The sequence below is a fragment of the Antechinus flavipes genome, chromosome 2 (genome assembly GCF_016432865.1).
Source record: "Antechinus flavipes isolate AdamAnt ecotype Samford, QLD, Australia chromosome 2, AdamAnt_v2, whole genome shotgun sequence".
Classification (NCBI taxonomy): Eukaryota; Metazoa; Chordata; class Mammalia; order Dasyuromorphia; family Dasyuridae; genus Antechinus; species Antechinus flavipes.
The window spans coordinates 25,196,597-25,216,579 of NC_067399.1; positions in this window are offsets into that span (position 1 = coordinate 25,196,597).

Below are 19,983 nucleotides of genomic sequence, written 5' to 3' on the forward strand. Positions count from 1 at the left end.
TCTCACTTGTGGCTCCAAGAACTTAATAGTCGCATCCAACTAAAACCTTTTGGAAGATGAGTTGAAGGTAACCAAGGGCTCTTAAACCCATCGCGGAGCTAAGGCTAACACGTGAAGACCTCCTCCAGCAAAATGGCCTGATGAGAACAAGATGTTCCAATACCATGAAGCTTCCTGAAGCAGATGCTGCAGAACACTCAGAACTCAATCAGACATCTATCATTAAGGCCGTCCACTGCATCCCAAGTCCCAAATCCTGACTTTTGATGCCATTGGACTTTGTCAACTCTGGAAGAGGGTGTAAGGCTGATGACTTCCTGTAGCTCTCTCTCCCTTCTGAAACCTGCTATGAAGCCTTTAGAATCTTCAGGGAGCTGACATCTTTTGCCAAGATAGAATGGAAGCCCCTTGAAGTCAAGGACAATTTCATCTGTTTTCTTTTATTTAAAGTGCCTAGAATGATCCTCAATCAATTCTGATTGATTGCCAAGGATATGAGTACCCAGATATCCCATAAGTTGACTAGGATGAGTGTCAGGAGATTTGTTTATGTATGTTCTAGATCTAAAGGCACATAGAGATCAGCAATACTTGGAAAAGGAAGATGGTTGGGATAAAAAAAAGAAATTACATAGAGATCCAGAAAATGGAGTCTCATATTATGATTCCCCTAAAGATATTACCTTTTCAATGATTCTTTGAATTTCTTCCTGAGCCCTGAAGGAAACCAGGAGCCAGAAGAATAGCCCCTCCCTTCTCCTAGCTATACCATCTTTACAGATTTCATGCCTCATTTCTCTGTGAGGTCTGATGGGAATCTAGAATAGGATGGGATGAGTGATATTAGACTTACAGTCTGATTCTGGTTCTCATTAATTTTCTTCCCTTTCTGTTCTTTCTGTTTCAGGCTGCAAGGTGGTTTAGTGGATAGAACCCAGAGATTGGGATCAGAAAAACTTGAGCTCAAACCCTTCTTTAGACACTAACTAGTCACATAGCTAGTGTAAGAAGTAAAGTTGTAAGGTTTTGTTTCCATAGTTAAAAAGTTTTGGAGTCCCACGGCCTCCCTCCTGTTGCCATGGTAGAGAAGAATGTGATAGAAGTTTTAGGGTCAGTACATCCTGACTGAAAAGAAATAATGAATGTCTTAAATCAACAGAAGTAACTGTAGGTGCTGGTTAAGTACCGATGACTTGGGTTTATGCCCCGGGCAAGCTAAATTTTTAATTGAGCATGCTTAATAAGCCTCATGTATATTAATTTCTCCTCCCTCAAGAAGAGATACTCATCAATTTTGAACATATAATTGGCAAGAGGAGAGGAGGACACGCAAACATATCGAAGACTGCACATAGTGAGAGTGTTATGAACTATTATATTTTGGAATTTCACTAAGAAATGAGACATGGAATCTGAAAAGATGACATAGATAGGAGCAGAAAGGGGCTGGTATTCTGGCTTCTGTTTTTTCTCCAGGGATAAGGAAGGAATTCAAAAAATCATTAAAAGGGTAAAATCTTTAGGGGAATCATAATATGGGATTCCATGTTCTGGATCTCTGGGACTATGTAATCTATGTTTTCTCCCATCCATCTTCATTCTTCAAGGAGATTTGCTGATCTGTTCTCTATGTGCCTTAGATCTAAAACACACACACACACACACACACACACACACACACACACACACACATATATAGTCTTCCTCCATTCACTCTAAGAATTTGAATCTGAAGTTTTTATTTCTAACAAAAATCACTTAGCTTCTTTAAGCCTCAGGTTTTTTTTTTCCTCCAAAAATAGGAATTATAATATAATCTACTTTCATAGGGTTCTTGAGTAATCTAAGTGACAAGGAAATGAGATAAGATACTAATGCAGAATATTTATGTTATCATTAATATAATTATTTTCCTCTTTAAAGGACCATCACTTTTTTGCCTTCCATGGCCTGAAGATCATACTTGAGGCTCTGGTCATGCCCTTAATGTATTCTTGCCAGATGCTTTTTCTCTTTATGAGCCAAGAAACTAAGATGTTTCAATTCAGGTCTTCCTCTTTGGAAAATTAAAATATATTTTTATAAAAGTTTATTGCTTTAGATAAGATTCTCGGAAGACTGTGGAGAAGGTCAAAAAACTTTTGGTTCTCCAAATTCCTCCATAGAAAAAGACTGAACATACCCAATCAGGAATGTAGAGCACTGGAAATAAACAAAAGTCAGTTTTTCTCCTGAGGAAACCTAAGAACAGCCCAGGAAAAGATCTGACTGCCTGGGGCAGAAGTTAGGCCTGAGAGAACTACAAGCATCTTCAGGTCAGCTCTTCAGTATCAACAAGCAATAAGCCTGGGGTTGAGAGCCTCAGCTCTCATCTCATGGTCTATGTTGGGGTCTGGTGGTGGAGTAGGAGAAGACTGAAGGACCTTCCAGTGGCCAGGTTCGCCAAGCACAGATATGCTGAACAGATGAGCTATGGGCTGGTCTGCTACTGCCAGGGAGGAGAAGTTAGCATACACCTAGGGAGTGCAGTAGCAGAGGGGAAGGACCCTGCTGATTATCAGCATCTGCAAGAGAGCAGAGATCTTGGTTTTACTTCCAGAGAAAAAGAGTATGGCTGGATTTGTAGCCACCAGAAGCATGGAAGATAATAAGATCATAGGCAGAACCACATGACTCTAGACATAGCTTAGGATGAGAGAGGAGAGACCAAGGGAGAGCCCAGGAATAGAACTCTGAAAATAGCAGGAAGAAGAACCTGAGACATGGGGCATTCATCATTCCTTAGGACTAGAATTTGATGACACTAACGACTGTTAAAAAATAAAATAAAACAAAACAAAAAAAGAATAAATAAAAATGAGCACATAAAGGAGAAAAAAAAATCCAATCATAAACAGCTACTATGGGGATAAAAGAGATCAAGGTTCACATTCAGAGAAAGCTAACACATGTAAAAAAGCCATCAAATGGACCAAGAGTCCCCAAATTTTCTTAGAACTTAAAAAGGACTGTAAAAACTAAAAGAGAACAGAGAAAATTAGAAAAAAATCAGAGCAATCCAAACAAAAATCAAGAAATTTAGGAAAAGAAAGTTAACCTAAAACAACCAAAAGTTGATGAAAAACTTGAAGAAAAACATTCCTTGGGAAAAGGAAACTAATGATGTTCTAATACACAAAGAAAATAAATACAAAATACAATAATACAAAATAAAAATACAAATACAAAATAAAAAGAATGAAAAAATAGGAATCAGGAAACATCAATATCTACAGAACGTAGAGTTAACATTCTATATAGATCAGTGATCTGTAGAAGATATTGAAGAGAAATAAGAATTGTTGGACTGTCTGAAAATTAAGATAAAAAAATCTTGATATAATATTACAAGAAATGATCAAGGTAGATTGCTTTGAATTTCTAGATCAAGAAGGCAAAACAGAAAAAAAGTATCCAATGATCATTAATAGAAAGAGATCCCAGGAGGAAAACTTACAGGAATATAATAACCATGTTTCAAAGCTCCCAGTTAAGGGAGAAAATATTGGAAGCAATAGGGGAAAAGCATTTTAAATATTGTGGAGCTACAATAAGGATCACACAAGATTTAGCAGCTATTATGTTGAATAATATATATATATGTATATATATATATAATTTTATATTGCAATATTATATTTCACAGAGCAAAAGATCTGGGGTTATGGCCAAGGGTAACTTACCCAGCAAAAGTAAGTATAATTCTGAATAAAAAACCCCAACATATGGATATTTAATGAACTGAAAGACTTTCAGATTTTTGTGACAAAGACAGCATAATTTAAGGGAAAGTTTAACAAATAACATTTAGTAGAAATATAAATATTAAGTACCAATCATAAAGAACTCAATAAAATAAAATAATTTACTTCTTATATATGAAAATATTATAAGTTCTTTTATGATTGTCATTTTTATTTGGGATGTTTGAAAGAAAAGCTTGGGCTGATGGAATGATGGAATGAATCTTAAAAAATAAAACTGTAGGGAGAGATAAAAGGAGCAATTATCTCATACAAATGAGGGGGAAAGGAAAAATGATACAGAAGAATTTAGGAGAGGAAGGGCAGATATTGCTAAAACCTTAATTTCATCAGGAATTCGTTAAAGAGAGAACAATAGATATATCTAGAAGGGTATGAAAGTTTTCTAAATTCAAAGAGAAATAAAAGAGCAAGGGGGTAGGGTGTGGAAAGAGGATAAGAGAGGGATTCTTGGAGGCATTGATAGGTTAAGGAAAAGGAGGGCAAGGTAGGGGTTAGAAGAAAAGTATTGGAGTTAGGAAGGATAGGTATAAGATGAGAAGAATAATGAGGGAAAAAAGACAGGAGGAAAATAAACAAGTAATTATAGCTTAGAGGTGAATTGCATGATTTCATCCATTAAATGGAAACAGCAGATTAAAATTTTGAATTCAACAATATGTTGTTTTCAGGAAATGTTATAAAAATGAGAGATACACACAAACATAAAATAAAGATCAGGAGCAGATTTTATTATGTAAAAAATGTAAGTAGTAAACATGATCTTAAAGTTAAAGCTAAAATAGATTTAATCAAAAGAAAAAAAAATCAGATACCTACATATATGTCGATCATTTTAATCAGTATTGTTTTAGACTATTTAACTAGACAGTTTAAGGATGGAATATTTCTGTGGAATAGAAAATTGTAAGCTGGTGGATTGAGAAAGGTATGGAAAGGCTTGGACCTTTAAAAGAAGATGCTCTCTAGCTTCAGAAAACCAAGACTGGCATAGCCCAGTCTTAATATATATATGCATGCAAATGTAATATTTGTGTATATGAGAATGATCATATATATCTATGTGTATTATTTATACACACACACACACACACACACACACAGACATACAGAAAGAAAGGCACAGAGAGAGACCCAGAGATACACACAGAAAGACAGAGAGACAGAGAGAAAGAGAAAGAGAAAGAGACAGAGAGAGAGGAGGAGAGAGAGAGAGAGAGAGAGAGAGAGACAGAGAGACAGAGAGACAGACTTTGGGAGACTCTGAAGCAAAGTGGAAGAGAGGAAAGATATTAGACTAACTACCAAATTGAAGGTACCAAGCCATTGTGCTGATCTCATTGTTGTATGCCTGTAAAACATGGACAGTCTACCAGCGCCATGCCAAGAAACTGAATGACTTCCATTGGAATTGTCTTAGGAAGATTCTGAACATGAGGTGCTTTCTTGAATTAAACTGCCCAAGATTCTAACTCTTCTGCAAAGAGCACAACTCTGTTGTGCTGGCCACATTGTTGAAATGCCAAATGGAAACTTGCCAAAAAAGACTATTATATGAAAAACTCACCCATGGCAAATTCTCACAAGGTGGTCAGAAAAAGCAAAATAAGGACACTGGCAAAGTCTCTCCTAAGAACTTCAGAATTGATTGTATTTTATAGATACACTGGTACAGGACTATCCAGAATGGTGCCCTCATTAGAAAAGGTATTGTGCTTTATGAGCAAAGAATAATTGAATAAACTCAGAGGAAATGCATGATGTGCAAAGTTAGAGAAGCCCCCCAAATGTTCAGTGGGATTATTTGTGTCCAACCTTTACCAGAAAACTTGGAGCTTGTATTGGTCTGATCAGCCACAGTTGAAAACACTGTAACTCGACTCTAATGGAATGATGTCATTTTGTTTCTCTATGGGAACAAAGAACAACAACCAATATATGTATGTGTGTGTGTGTGTGTGTGTGTGTGTGTGTGTGTGTATACATATATATAAATATACATATGTATATGTATATTTACATTTTATTGTGAGGGGGTGGGAAGACGGTAAGGAAAGGAGAAAAAGTAAAAAGTGCCCAGTAGGAAAAAAAAGAACACCTGCAAGGAAACCAAGAAAATATGGACAGTTCTGAACTCTGAATGTGTAGTATTTATTATATAGGCTTTCTTGAAATGGAAATTTATTGCTTTATATTTTAAATATTCTCTTACATTCTGCTGGGCACATGACAATCTTTTTTTTTTCTTATTTTGTATTTACTTTAATGAAGCATCTAGCTGTTTTATAAAATTCTTTCAAGATCCTGTATTTTCTATAAAACTAAATGCCTTTTATTATCCTATCAAACTTGGTGCTCCATTCCATCCCCTCTCTCCATCCTATTGGAAAGTAGAATCCTCTACTCCCAAAGCTCCTTTTAAGGAGAGAGCTCAGCAGGGACATCTCATTTGCCACTTGGACAGACTACTTTGAGATTGCTCAGTCTTTTCCATCATGCTCTGCATTTGCTAAATTTCCCAACCCCTTTTCAGTTTTATGTGTTGTTTCTCCCTTCCCCACCTGAATTGTAAGACCCTTGAGGACAGGGACTCTCTTCTTTCTATGTGTCCCCATTGGTTTGCACAGTGTCTCACACATAATAGGTGCTTAAAATGTTTACAGATTAATTATTAAGTCATCTACTATGACAACAATGCTGAAAATATTAGTCAAATACTTAAATGTATCTATACTCTCAGGAGTTTTCCCAACAATTCAGATAAGTCCGTATCTAGCCCTTCCCTTCTTGTTCAAGTCCTCCCAAATGTTCACATGGTAAACTCCACTCAATATTGCAGGCCTTCCCTGATTTTTCCTTCTCCTCCTTCTTTACATTGTGAGAGTACAAATGGTACCCCAGAATTAAAGAGCTGTCACTATTCGCCACTCACCATTTAACCAGCCCAGCTTTCCTTCCTATCATACAATTCGTTGATGACACCTTTTATACCACTGCTTCTTCGACATTCTTCCAGTTCTATGCTTGCAGGTATTCACACTCACCATCCATCTTATCATTGTTCTCTGTGTGATTGTTGAGTTTTTCAGATGTATCTGATTCTCTGTGATCCTGTTGGGGGTTTTCTTGATGAAGGTCCATAATGATTTGCATTTCTTTCTTCAGCTCATTTTACAGATGATAAAACTGAGGGAACCAGAATGAAGGGACTTGCCTAGTGTCAAAAAGCTATTAAGTATATGTGTAATATTTATATTTAATTCATATATTTAGATTGAAAGATAGATGGGATCTTGGAAACCACCTAGTTTGGGCAACTCATTTTAAAATGGGGAATGACATAATGTGATCTGTCCAAGGTTACACAGGTAGTTACACAAGCAGAGACAGGATTTGAACTTGAATCTTTGGATTCCAGGTCTAGATCTCTTTGCCTTGTGCCATACCACTTATATCTTGGGGTTCCACGTGTAGGTCTCTTTGATTATGCCATACTCTCTAGGTCTTCAGAGACAGTGGTGACATTTAGGATAAATGAATGAGAAGATAGATGAATGAAACCCAAAAGAATCTATTAAGTTACTATTATATGCTAAGCAATGAGATACAGATAGGAAAGTAAAATCATTCTGGCTCTCAAGAAGCTTTCCTTCTAATGGGGTGATGACATACAAGGCAAGTTTTAGTTCCAAGTTATCTGCAGAGGTCCCATTGATTATAGGGTCAATGACTTTGCGGATGATCATATCTTTTCTTTAAAGAGATAATATGATAAAATCATATTATTTTCTGAGATTTAACTATTTGACAGCAACAAAAACTTCGGGGCAGAGAATTTTCTTTGCAGGATTTCCAGTAGCTTTTGGGGCCTAGAGACTTGACTCCTGAACCTCCAGACTTCTTTCTTCAGTCCCCAACTTCCTCAGATTTTAGCTTCTTTTATGTGTTATCCTGGTAGAAGGGAAGCATTTTGAAGGCAGTGGATGTCTTTCTATTTGCTTCTACTTGTATTCTCTACATTTTGCACAACAAGTTTCCAGCACATTAGCAAGCTCATAATAAAAGGTTATTGACTTGGCTTGAAGAATTTGTAAAATGCCTACCATATGCCAGACACTGTGCTAGGCAATCAAGTTGCAAAGACAGAGATGAAAAAAGAGCCAGCCCTTAAGAAACAAGATGAGGACAAACCCAATTTCTTCCTGATTCTTCCTTTCATTTTAGAACTGTTGATTGGTTTTTTTTAATATTTTATTTTATTTTATTTTATAATAACTTTATATTGACAGAATCCATGCCAGGGTAATTTTTTTTTACAACATTATCCCTTGCACTCGCTTCTGTTCCGATTTTTCCCCTCCTTCCCTCCACCCCCTCCCCCAGATGGCAAGCAGTCCTATATATGTTAAATATGTTGCAGTATATCCGAGATACAATACATATTTGCAGAACCGAGCAGTTCTCTTGTTGCACAGGGAGAATTGGATTCAGAAGGTAAAAATAACCTGGGAAGAAAAACAAAAATGCAGATAGTTCACATTCGTTTCCCAGTGTTCTTTCTTTGGGTGTAGCTGCTTCTGTCCATCATTTATCAATTGAAATTGAGTCTTTGTCAAAGAAATCCACTTCCATCAGAATACATCCTCATACAATATCGTTGTCGAAGTGTAAAGTGATCTCCTGGTTCTGCTCATTTCACTTAGCATCAGTTCATGTAAGTCTCTCCAAGCCTCTCTGTTTTCATCCTGCTGGTCATTTCTTACAGAACAATAATATTTCATAACATTCATATACCACAATTTACCCAGCCATTCTCCAATTGATGGGCATCCATTCAATTTCCAGTTTCTAGCCACTACAAACAGGGCTGCCACAAACATTTTAGCACATACAGGTCCCTTTCCCTTCTTTAGTATTTCTTTGGGATATAAGCCCAATAGAAACACTGCTGGATCAAAGAGTATGCACAATTTGGTAACTTTTTGGGCATAATTCCAGATTGCTCTCCAGAATTCGTTCACAACTCCACCAACAATGCATCAGTGTCCCAGTTTTCCCGCATCCCCTCCAACATTCATCATTATTTTTTCCTGTCATCTTAGCCAATCTGACAGGTGTGTAGTGGTATCTCAGAGTTGTCTTAATTTGCATTTCTCTGATCAATAATGATTTGGAACACTTTCATATGAGTGGTAATAGTTTCAATTTCATCATCTGAAAATTGTCTAGAACTGTTGATTGTTAAGAAGTTTTGCTTACTCTTTTTGTAGTGACAAGGAATTGGAAACTGAGTGAATGCTCATCAGTTGGGGAATGGCTGAACAAGTTATGGTATATGAATATAATAGATTATTATTGTTCAAGAAGAAATAATCAGCAGGATGATTTCAGAGAGCCAGCGGGGGGAGCGGGGAGCTTCCGTGAACTGATGCTAAGTAAAATGAGCAGAAGTAGGAGATCATTGTGCATAGCAATAACAAGATTATGTGATGATCAACTCTGATGAACTTGGCTCTTTTCAATAATGAAGTGATTCAGGCCAGTTCCGATGATCTTGTGATGGAGAGAGCCATCTGCATCCCAGAGCTAGGACTGTGGGAACTGAGTGTGGATCACAACATTTTCACCTTTTATGCTGTTGTTTGCTTGCATTTTTCCCTTTTTTATTTGGATTTTTCTCATGCAGCATGATAAATGTAGAAATGTGTATAGGACAATTGCACATATTTAACCTATATTGGATTGCTTGCTGGCTGAAGGAGGAGGTGGGAGAAAGGAAAGGAGAAAGATTTGGACACAGGGTTTGGCTGTTGAATGTTGAAAACTATCTTCGCATGTATTTCAAAAATAAAAAGCTGTTATTTAGCAAAAACCTGGCATCCAATTCTATTGTGATCAGACTAAAAGGAATAGAGGAAAATAATTAAGGAGAGTTATAATACAATTAAAAACAATTACCATAAACATATAAAAAAGAAAGAAAAAAGAAACCAGAGTTGTTATTTAGTGGAGTTGACAAGGCTCCCATTGTATAGTACTGATTGCATTAGATAAAAGCATGTTTTTAAAATAGCATTTCATTTTTTTCAAATACATTTAAAATAAAAATATAAAACCAAAAAATTAAAAAAGAGAAGTTTTGCTTTTTTAATTGACATAGGGCTGAGGATGATTCTATCATTTCATAGATATTGGGAGCTCACAGGTGAGATAATTTCCTCTCTCCATTCATGCTGGCACCTTCTCTACAATTTAAGTGCTCAGAGCTCTGAGCTGTTGGGTAACCAGCCAAGCCAATATGTGTCAGAGACAGGACTTGAACTATGACTTTGAGTTCAGTTCTCTATGCACTACACCAAGCTGCCTTTCTTTCCTTTTTTTATAAAACTTAAATTTATCTTTGTAGTTCTCCATCTAGCTCTCCCCTCTGGTTATCAGGTGGCACAGAGTACTGGGTCTGGGTTTAAATCCAGTATTAGACAATTCCTAGCTGTTTGAGATTGGGCAAGTCACTGAAACTCTGAGTCAGTTTCCTCAGCTGTAAAATGGGAATAATAATAGTATCTGTCACTGTAAAATGGGGATTCTAATAGCACCTATCTCCCAGGATTGTTGTGAGGATTTAAAAAGGCTTTTATGGAAGAAATACCTCCCTTGATATTCTTGTAGTAAGTTACTGCTACTGAAATAAATTTGCCACAATGTAGAAATTATAGAGGTAAAAAAAAAAAACTAGATTTTATTAAGCTTAATAAGGTTCAGGAAATAGAAAAATAATTCTGAACAAAGATTAGGATTCTAAAAAGATTTTTATTATTAAATTACATTAAGATACTAAAAAGACTTTTATTATTAAATTACAACATAGTGACAGAGAAATAAATTTTGACATAATGCAATCTTCTGCATTCTTTTAGGCTATAAAAGTTTAAAAAATTATAAAAGCATGATCGTAATCCCCAGCAAATTTCAATATCATAAAAGTTGAACAAACTTAGTTAAGCAGAATCATAATCTCATACAAATCCTGAGGAAACAAAGCTAAGCAGCCTCCATAGATAAAATAAGTCAGCTAACAGAATAAACAAGTGTGAAAAAATCAAAAATTACAAAATTATAAAGTACAATTTAGTCACAATGTCCTAATTGAGGAAGGAATTTATAATTCACTAAGATTTAGGGTCAGGAAAATTTTTCCACAAGTAGAAATTTTAGGAGAGATTTGAAAGATGCTGAATTTCCTTAATTTTTATCTCAGAAATGTGGGGTTTTCGTCTAGTGAGATTAGTATTAATATTCATTTAATAAATATTAAGTGCCTACTATGTGCCAGGACAATTAGGTAGCAATGTAGATAGAAAGCCAGGCCTGAAGTCTGGAAGACCTGAGTTCAAATCTGCTCTCAGACACTAGTTGTGTGAATCTGGGCAAGTTACTTACTTCTGTTTACCTCAGTTTCCTTACCTATACAATGATCTTGAAAAGGAAATTGCAAACCACTTAAGTATCCTTGCATACAAAACCTTGCAAAGAATCAGAAACAATTGAAATTACTGAACAGTAGCAAGTACCAAGCATCATGCTAAGCTTTGAGGATACAAAAAAAGCAAAAGACAATCTTGGGGAGTTTATAATCTAATGGGAGATACAACATGTACAATATGTATAAAGTAAGCTATGCACAAAAAAGTAGAAAATAATTAAAAAGGAAAGCCCTGGATTTAATAGAGACTAGGGAAGACTTTCTGTAGAAGGTTAAATTTTAGTTAGTTAGTTTAGTTAAAGGTCTAAGTCAATAGTCCAAGTGGAGAAGAAGAGCATCCTAGACATGGCAGAAAGTGAAAGGAAATGACTAAAGCCAAGAGATGGAGTAAATTGTTCATAGAACAGTGATGTGGCCAACATCTGTGGATTAAAGAATATATATTGGGGACTAAAGTGTAGAAAAAGGAGATGGTAAGTAGAGGTTAGGTTATGACAGACTGAAGGTCAAATAGAGCATTTTTGTATTTGCTCCTAGAGGCAATAGTAAGCTACTTGGGTTCATTCAATGGAGGGAAGAGAGGTTGACTTCATAGAACTTGTGCTTTTGGAAAATCACTTTCGGAGCTGAATAAGAGATGGATTGGAGCAGGGAGAGACTTGAGGCAGGTAGACTTACCAGCAGGCTACTGAAATAGTCCAGATATGAGATAACAAGGGCCTGAACTAGAGTCGGGGAAGTATCAGAGGAGAAATCAACGTATTTGGAAGATGCAGCAAAGGGGAAGTGACTAACAGGTTGGATATGGGGAAGGGGATGGTGAGAAACAGTGAGAAATCCAGAATGACTTCCAGTTGGTTGGCTTGAGAGGTTGAGAGGATGTTGTTGTTCTCCACAGTAATAGGAAAGGTAGGAGGTTGGTAGAGTTTAGGTGGGAAATATGAGGTCTGTTTTACACTTGTTTAGTCTAAGATATCTGTTGGATATCCAACTTGAATCATCTGAAAAGTAGTTGAAGATAGGAGACTAGGAGCTCAGCAGAGAGCTTGGGGCAGGAAAGGAAGACTTGAGAATCATGGGTAATTAAATCCTTGGGAGATGATGAGATCTTTAAGTGAAGTGGAATAGAGAGAAGTATTCTGAAAGACAACCATGGTTAGAAGAGAATAAGAAAAAGGAAATAGAGAAGGAACAGTCAAAAAGGTTGGAGGAAAATCAGGAGAAAGAGAAAACCTAGAAAGAAGAGAGTATTAAGAGCATTAATAGATATTAATAATTATTAAACATAATAATTATTAAGAGAAACAATAGAGCATTAAGGAGGACAGAATGTCAAAGACTGCAGAAAGGTCAAGGAGAAAAGCAATTGAGAAAAGGCCAATGCATCTAGAAACTAAGAGACTACAGGAATTTTGAAGAGAACAGTTTCGATAAAATGATAGGGTCCAAAATGGGATTGTAAAGGGATAAGGAGAGAGTGGAAGTGAGGCACTTGTAGATAACCTTTCCAAAAGTTTGGCTGCAGAGGATGTAGGGTGATAGCAGAGAAGAAAGGATCAAGGGAGGGTGTGGTTTTTTTCTTCTAGGAGAAGGGAGATTTAGGCATGTTTGTGGACAATAGGAAATGAGCCTGTAAAGAGGAAGAGATTAAAAATTAAGTAAAAGAGTGGGGAATGACTGAGAAAAAAATCTGAAGAAGGAGATGGGGTGGAATAGGATTACTTGACTAAGGACTAAATGTCCTTAGCATTGGTAAGGACTGAGACCACTCCTTTAGGTAAAATAGAAGTGAAGGAGCAGAAAGAGGCAGAAGATACTTGAACAAGAATCTGTTATTTTGATAACTGGGGGCTCTCCCTCTACCCATGCAGATAACATTTCTCATCTGCCTCAGTAGGCAGCATTGAATTTTTCTTTGTCTATAGGCAGCATTGAATTTTTCTTTGTCTATTTCCCTTCTCCTTCTTTCCCTACCTCCATTCTTTCTCCCCTTCTTTCTTGCTTCCTTCTTTTCTTTGTGTCTTTTTCCTTCCTTTGCTCTCCCCTCACTTATTCTTTCCTCCTCCCTCCTTCCTCCCTCTTTCCCTCCTTCTTTCCTTCTTCCCTTCCTTCCTTCCTTCCTTCCTCCTTCCTTTCTTTCTTCCTTTCTTTCTTCCTTCCTCTTTCCCCCTTTCCTTCCTCCTTTCTTCTCTACCCTCAACTTCCCCATCACCATTCTCTCATTATTTTCAATTCTTATTTCCTCATATAGTTGCTTCAAGGTTAAAGCCCCCTGACAGATTTCCACATGCCTCTTTCAGAGCATATTTGTGCACAGAAGTAACAGGATGAGAATCACCACCGGCTCAGGGCATACACTGTCCTTCCCTGTGATACTCAGTTGTTGATAGGATTGGACACCATTTTCCACCTGGACACCCTGCTTCATTTTATCTGTACAGCACAGGAGTGAGCTAGAGCTAGAGAGCATCCTTGATAGGTTTATCTTCTGTCACTGGTGCTCTTGGAAGAGAGATTCCTCCTGTTGTCCTCCTCACCTCTTGACAGCCTTCCTTTCACAAAGAATTAAGGTAACTTGACTTGAGTGATTCCCTGAAAGCAGTTCAGCAAATTCTGTACTTCCAGCCCTGAAGAAAGAGAAATGCTTTTAAGAGCAAGAATATTTTCAAGTGGTATTTATTTCTTGTGAGGCTAAATGTTCCATCCCACAAGAGTGTCCTGGGTAATAATGAGGAGAGGATAGAATGTGTGTGGAAAGGTCACTGGCTAGAGGATCCCAGGTCCTGACTTCAGAGCCCTGGGTTGTTGTTCACAAGCTGTGTACAATTCATTTTGACTCTTTCAACCTTGCTGTCTCATCTGTCAACTGAGGGGTCTGGACTTGATAATTCTAAGCTTCTTTCCAAGTCTTGTTTCTACAAATGGAACCATTAAACACTTTCCACAGGTTCCTACTGAGATTCACTCGGAAATATTTGACTCCTGATTGTAATTTATGCCCTCCTCAGTTAGCTCTAATACAGAGTTATGTCTGACTTGCCTCCTGGTGTAAAAAGCACCAACAGGATCACCCAATTAATTCAGAATCACAGAATTTAAGACGTGGAAGGGAGCTGAGCAGCCAGCTACACCAACCTATGTCCAGAAGGAATTCCCAAATGCACTCTGGGCTTAGAGACTTCATCCCAGGGGCACTTAATACGTTCCAAAACACATATTTTACTTTTGGTTGTCTCTAATTGTGAGGAAGGCAGCAGCTAGGTGGTGCAATGAATAGACTGCCAGGTCTGGAAGATCTGAGTTCAAATCTGTCCTCAGGCACTTTCTAGCTGTGTGACCCTATGCAAGTCACCATGCCCTGATTGCCTCAGTTTTCTCATCTCTAAAATGAGAAATATAAGGAAATGGTATCCACTCCAGCATTGTTGCCAAAAAAAAGAAACAAAACCAAACGGGGTTCTGAAGACTCAGTCACAACTGAAATGACTGAGCAACTAACAATTATGAGGAAGTTTTTTTTTTTCCTTTTACAAAACATAAATTTGTCTTGTAACTTCCCCCTTCAGCTCAGATTTTTTTCCCTCTGAGATCAAATGATTTGATATCTTTTTTATATATGATAGATCTCCAAATATGCAGCGAGATCCACTATTCTTCTTCTGTCTCAGTACTTCTCTTTTTATTTTTCTCATGCTTGGAATAATAATAGCAAGCACATCTATATCATTTTAACGTTTATGAAGTACTTTAAAAATATTATCTCATTTAATCCTCATAATAACCCTGGAAGGTAGGTACCATTATTATCCCCATTTTGCAGATAAGGAAACTGAAGTTCATTTCTTTTTCATACCCAATTCTTAGAACCTCTAGTGTGCTTTAAGATTTAATTGCCTTGTACACTTGGTGTGTCTTGATACCTTCAGCCACTATTACTTTATCTGCCCCTAAATTATATCTAGACCTATGTATGTCTCTAATTTCCCTCAGACATACCACAAATTTCTAGAAGGCTGACACATAGTAGGAACTTAACAAATACTTTTTGAATGATTGACTGATTTTCCTGAGTCTTCTCTTTTTGGGGGGCCAAACATCCTCAGTTCTTTCCAACAATTCTTTATAAGACGTAGACTCAGGGATCTTTCTGTTCTTTTTTCTAGCCACTAAACTAAGCTATATGAAAGCATAATTTCCAAGACACATTTCTATAGTATATAATGAGCTTTATAAATAGAGATAGATAGCCAATTCTCCATGGTCACCAAATTAGGTCTATGGCGCTCCTATCTGAGGTCCCATCAGTATAATTCATATGCCAATAAAATGAATGATACTAGACTAGGAAAGCAATAAGAATCATAGTTAGTTTTTTTTTTTCCTTCTTATCCTGTGTAGGGTTGAGTTGTGAAATAGAAGGTTAATTTAATTCCAAAATCTCTGTGATTATCTCTAGATTTTTAGTGTTCTCACACTGCTCCCATAACCCTGACAGGATTTGCTTTATTTGGCCTTGGAGATCAGAAAGAGAAACAGTGATTAAAAGTTGAAAAGAGACAATGGGGCAAAAATGGACTTAGTCATAATTCTAATTACTTCAAAGTAGGATGAGTTATCCAGGACTGTCACCCCACTGTCCACTTCCTCCATTCAAAGAGATATGCCCTATTTCCCATCCCTTTAGCTTTTAATCTTGAACTTGAAGGAAACTGGCCAATGGATTTATTGCCATAGATATTTGGAAGCTGGCAATTTGTCCTCCACCTTCTTTGGTCACTCAAAATCCAAGAAGTAGTATGATAGTGTGAAGAAAGCTGGATTTGGATCCTAATAGGAGGCTATATTTGGTACTAGGAAGTAGAAGCCAGGAAAGGGAGTTTTGATCTGAATTTTGGGATGATGAACCACAAGGCAATTGATTCATAGTCTTTCTAGTAGTAACTGGTTTATTAATTTGATTTAGACTGATAATTAGCTTATTTTTAGTGTTTTAAAGCTTGCAAAATGGCTTACAAATATTATCTCTTTTGATCTGAAGATTCCATGATCTAAGGTCAACTAGATAGCAAGAGTTTTGTGAGTAGTCACTTACTCACCAGCTCAGCTCTAGGAATGAATGCAAAAACTGAGAGTGTTTGACTTCCCAGAATCCTGCAGGATAGAGACAAGAAGGATGGGAAGGATCTCCTGCAGGTTATCCTTGAGGAGTAATATAATATTTCTCAAGGCAGCCATCCACTTTGAGATAGCTCTAATTATCACAAAGTTTTTCCTCCTCCTTTTTACGAACCTGTACATACCCTGGTAAAAACCAGGTGGGCAAATGAGCTATACCAGTGTAACTGAGGGACCTCAAATTGGTTGGTGACTTAGAGGATGTCTACCCCAGCATGGGAGCACTTCCCCTGTCACAATGAATGACAACAATTTGTTCCAGTGGCCATGAAGGTGACTGAGGTAGGCCCTGTAGAGTACTTAGGTTTTGGTCAAAGACATCAAGATCCTTCATTGCATCCCTGGACCATTGCCACTTGTTTTGACTTTTGTCCTGCCATTGAACTTCAATGATTTTGGAACAGAGAATGAGGCTGAGAACTTTTCAGCAATTCTGCCTCCCTTAAATCCAATCCAAAGGACTAACAACTATTGCTACTAATCCTGATCTTAAGGACCAAGTCTAATGAATGCCTTTTCCAAAAGACACTAACAGTTCCAAGAATTAAAAAGGAGCATTTTGCTGCTTCCATAACATTGCGAAGACTGATTTCATTTCAGACTTAGTTAAAAGTTCACCAAGTTGCTTTCTGCAGATGAATAATGATCTGCATAACGCTAGGTAAAATGAATAGTAAGCCACAATTATTTGAATTCTCTTGGGGCCGGGTGCACTCTACCATGCACATGATCAGACATCTTGATTTGGGATAAAACATCTCATATGTAGATTGTTCCAAAATCTCAGATCAAATGTAAAATTCTATTTAAAACCCTTCACAACTGGGTCCCTTTCTGTCTTCCAATTCTTCTTTTTAATTATTTATGGAATAAAGCATTTCCATAAAGTAGATGACTGCATATGAAACTATAAATCTACTATGTAAAATTTCTTATTCCTTTCAAATATACAAACAAAATGATTATGCAAATTTCTTTTTTTTTTCTTCCCTCCCCCCTCCCCCCTACTAGAGATGACTTCCCATATTTGAACTCAGGAAGATATCTTCCTCACTCTAAGTCTGGCACTCTATCTACAGCACCATCTAGTTACCTAATTAGTTTCGTAACTGAAAGTAAATCATCTGATTTCTTTGATCCTTCATTCACATCTTTATAAAGTGAAGAAATTTCTTTTTTTAAAAGCTTTTTATTTTCAAAACGACCTTTTCAAATTTTTTCTTCCTCCCTTCTCCTTACCCCCTCCCCAAGTAATCCAATATTTTAAATATATGCAATATTTCTATACATATTTCCACAATTATCATGCTTTATCAGATAAATCATCAAAAAGGAAAAAAATGAGAAAGAAAACAAAAAGCAAGCAAACAGCAATAAAAAGGTGAAAATACTATGTTGTGGTCCTCAGTCTCCTTAATCTTTTCTCTGGGTGCAGATGGCTTTCTCCATCTCAAAACCATTGGAACTGACCTGAATCACTCACTGTTGAAAAGAACTACATCCATCAGAACTGATCATCGTATAATTTTGCTGTAACTGTGAACAATGTTCTCCTGGTCCTACTCACTTCACAGTGAAGGGATTTCTAAAGGCCCTTGCATCTCTGACATTCTGTAATTTTCTGATTGATTTCTCACTACTGCATGAAAAAATGAGAAAAGTTTGCCTTCAGAGAGTCCACAACATAGTTTGAAGCAATCGACTTGGGGTCATGGAGACAAAATGAGAAAATCCTTCCTTCAGGAAGTTCCCGGCATAGTTTGAAGATAGCAATGGACTGGGGGTCATGGAACCTGACAGACACATTATATGACTCTGGGCAAGTAATCAGGAAATTTCTCTGAGACTCAATTTCCTCCTTTGTAAAACGAGGTCAGACTAAATGACTTTTAAGTTTTTTGTTTAGTTTTTAATCTACGATTTTTATATGACCCTTAGAGAACAATATAAAACCATGAATTGCTAAGCAGGAAAAACATTAGGCAGGACACCAGAAGACCTGGGTCTTCATTCTGCCTTTGTGTGATTTTTGAGCAAATCATTTCTCTAGTCCCTGATCTATGCATGTATATATACCAAATTCCCTTTCCCATTTTTAATAGTGCTTAGCTCAATGTCCTGCCCGTAGCAGAGGCTCCCAGTATTAAAGATACCCACCTAGTTCAACAATCCTTGCAGATGGAGAAACTGAGGCTTATTGACTTTCAATAACTTGCTCATCATCAGAGAAATAACAAGTATCAGAGGTTGAATTTGATCTTGGGTCTTCCTAATATCAAATCTTGCCTTTCCACTGTGCTTCCTCTCTGGTAATACATTATAAATGTTAATTGTTGTTGAGCAGAATTTGATTCCTATTGATAATAGCCTCCTCTGCAGTCCATGCTAGGGGAAGGGAGAAGGATCTTACTAAGATCCTCCAATAGATCCTACCTTGTGAATTGTGGACTGTCAGAGAAGAGTTTATATACTTACTGAAAATAATATTCAAATCTATATGTATCCCAAAACTGCCATTTGGATATTTATTTAAAGCCAACAAAATATGCAGCGTGAATATTATCATATTATTGATGCTTTATTTGTGTCTAATAAGAAACAAAAATCTTTAAATCTCAGCATCACAAGAAAGCATCCAGCTGGCTCATGGCCACATCTTTGCTCTGAGCACCCAGAATTGTTGGAGAAATCTGTGAAGTCCCCACAGCCTTTCCCCCACAACATCTGTTTTTAGAAGTGATGTTTCTGTAGCCACTTCCTCACCTTTCAAACAAACTAGAAGCCCAGCCAGATCTGAGGTAGATATTTCCAAAGTGTCTGATCTTGGAAAGTAGCAAAGCTAATCCAGCATTTCTGACCATGATATGGTCTATTAAGTTGAGACACTTCTAGCAGGTATAGAAAGGCGCCTATTTAAAAATAGTTTAATGATAATAGCTAATATATAGATTCTAGTTTACAAGGATGTAATTAGGTTGTGCAATGGTTAGTGCATTGGGCCTGGAGTCAAGAAGGCTTGAGTTCAAATTCAACCTGAAACACTTTTGGGCAAGTCACTTAATTTCTATTTGCACCAGTTTTCTTAACTGTAAAATGGAACTGAAAATAGTACACATCTTCTAGGGTTGTTGTGAAGATCAAATGAGATGATATTTATAGAGTTTTTAGCACAGTATCTGGCACATGGTAGGTGCTATTAAATGCTTTGTGGGTCAGTCATTGCAGTTGTGGCAACTCTTCATGACCCCATTTGGGATTTTCTTGGCAAAGATACAGAAATAGTTTCCATTTCCTTTTCCAGCTCATTTTACAAATAAGAAAGCTGAGGTAAATAGGATTAAATGATTTGCCCCAAATCACACAGCTACAAAATGTCTATAACAACTAGCTAGCTATTATTATTATGACATAGCTGATTCAACATTTATAACAATGCATTTTAATGGAAGGTAAAATGAGTTGAATTTTCTTATTTGCAAAATGGTAGTACAAAGACTTAAATTCAAAGACTTATCCACTGTC